The sequence below is a fragment of the Equus caballus genome, chromosome 24, assembly GCF_041296265.1.
Source record: "Equus caballus isolate H_3958 breed thoroughbred chromosome 24, TB-T2T, whole genome shotgun sequence".
Classification (NCBI taxonomy): domain Eukaryota; kingdom Metazoa; phylum Chordata; class Mammalia; order Perissodactyla; family Equidae; genus Equus; species Equus caballus.
Genome location: NC_091707.1, coordinates 39,456,407 through 39,458,784, shown reverse-complemented (window position 1 = coordinate 39,458,784; position 2,378 = coordinate 39,456,407). Strand labels below are relative to the sequence as shown.

At 35.6% G+C, this 2,378-nt stretch overlaps 1 non-coding gene across 1 annotated transcript; it reads right to left on the bottom strand.

The window, feature by feature from the left end:
- Window positions 1-866: 866 nt before the first annotated feature.
- LOC111770500 (U6 spliceosomal RNA) lies at window positions 867-973 on the bottom strand. Its single transcript, XR_002803773.1, has one exon. It is a non-coding gene; the product is annotated as a U6 spliceosomal RNA (small nuclear RNA).
- Window positions 974-2,378: the final 1,405 nt, after the last annotated feature.

The window sequence follows — 2,378 nt, the reverse complement described above, 5'->3', positions numbered from 1 at the left end:
TTTCTCTCTGCCATTCTTGATCTTGTTCAAGACTCCTACCACCTCCACACCTCTGTTTCCACCTATGTAAATGGAGGTGGTGGGAAGAAATGATCGCTAAGGAAACTCTTACATGATTTTAGGAAAAGAATGGAAAGTAAAAATCTATCTAAACTTTTACTTTGTTGTGGGATGCAGTATATTTTCATTTAACTACATTCAAATTGATTTTATAAAGACTTTTTAAACTCTAACTTTCTACCAAACTTCTAGAATGATTCACAATCATCTCTGGGAAGTGCTACACAGCTGTTAAAAGAAAGCCAAACTGTGGCACAGTGGACAAGACTGTCACTAGAAATGGGAAAATTCCTAAAACTCTGATGCTCAAGAGAGATGAGGATTACAAAACACCCGCTTAACTTGTTGGTGATTGCGGCAGGCAAGAGAGAATTTAACAATGTTGGCAAAGCAGCTCAGTGGCACTCTGCCTGAACTCAGCTCTGTGCATCATGCATCCAGAGATCGTTCTTTGTTTAAGCAGGCCTGACTCTCTGGAGTTACTTTTGCCCTTTCTAGTTTTCTCCTAAGGCCACGTTGACAGAAAATTCCTTCCCCAAATGAAGGCAGCTACCAAGCATGCATATAACCTAAAATTCAATTAAAATCTTTTTTAAGTTGAAAAAGAAAAGAAAACATACTAATATAGTAATCCCAGAGACTCTACCTTAATGAGCATGCCAATTGTGACCAAGTTGAAACTGTCATGGGAATCATAATTCGGAGTTTCCTGCTCCATTTAAATTCTCCAGGGCCACATTGTCTTAAAGATTTTTCTTATATTGAAATTCCATCTTTCCAGAAAGTAAAGGACAATCCACCTTTAAAAAAATATGGAATGCTTCAAGAATTTGCATGTCATCCTTGCACAGGGGCCATGCTACTCTTCTCTGTATTGTTCCAATTTTAGCACATGTACCGCCTAAGTGAGCACAGAACAATCTACCTTTATATTCAAAGTAAATCAAATTTAAGAGAAGAACAATTAAAGGGTGACCTTGAATACATCATTTCATCCTTCTGAATCTCATCAATGAAGTGAAGCTTTTTGGATCGCTTACTACCTTGCCAACACTATCATTGTGTGATTCTGTTGTACAGATGCTACCCAGCAATTGAAGATTATATAAATCACGAAGGAGTGAGAAAGGACCACAAAGGAAAGGCAATTAGAAGCATACATCTCAGATCTCTTTCAAAGTGTTAGCCAACAGGTTTATTTCCTTGACCTATTGCATTCTTAGCTGTTAACATCTAATACTACTTCTTTCACAGGATTTTAAAAATAAAAACATTTTTAAGTGATCCAAACTCTAAAGGATGGCTTGAAGCTAAGAAGATAAAAACTGATGGTGAATAAAAGTTGAGGATGACTATTCATTGAAGAACGTGGTCTCTATGATTATTTTAGATCATACTCTGAAACCATTTTTCCTAAAGTTCTTATTTCAAGATATGGCCCATTCCAGGCTTTATCCTGACATAACAACCTATGTTTTACAGAATCCTTAATTAGTGAGGTGAAGTCCTATGACATAATATGAGGTTTTAATGACACAGAATGTACAGGTAAAAGCCATTTTCAATGACAAGGAAGGAAATCCAGTCTGTTTTTTTTCTAGTTATTGGTCATATTTTAATTAGTATATATTTTTTCCTCATTCTTGAAAATAACTTTTGTCCATATGATAAAGATCTACCAACAACATAAAAATAAGAAGAAGGAAGAGAAGGAGAAGAAGAAGAAAAAGAAGAAGAATGGAAAAGAAAAGAAGGAAAGGGTACAGAATTGAGGAGTCAATATGAGGTTGTGGGAATGAGGAGCAATGAAAACTCCACTGACCTAGCTTTGCACTAATTAGCTTTGTGCTTGATCTTGAATAAATCAGCGAATTTCTCTGAACCTTGATATTTTATCTAGAAAGATTTGACTGGATTATTAATGAATAGGTATGGTGTTTACCATTCCTTCCAACTCAAACATGTTATGACTATAGTGACTAGAAAATAGTCACAATTTGAACACCAAAATGGAAATATGGAATAATTCAAAGTCCCAAATTGTAATCTTTTCAAGATCAAGAAAAGTCTTGGTGGATTTTGAGGGGAGAATAATTAGTTGCTTGCTTGTTTTGAGTCTGCTGTTAACATTCTTCTTTCTCTCCGCTCTGTCAGCTCAAGGGGATACATTTTACCCTTAGCACCCCTCCTAAATTCTGAATTCACAATATGTCAGAATATCATTAAAGTTGTCTTATTCCTTTCTCTAGGGACTCAGAAACAATTATTCAAATGTTTGCCACTTACACTGAACTGAAAGCAGCTCTTAAAGAGTTGAA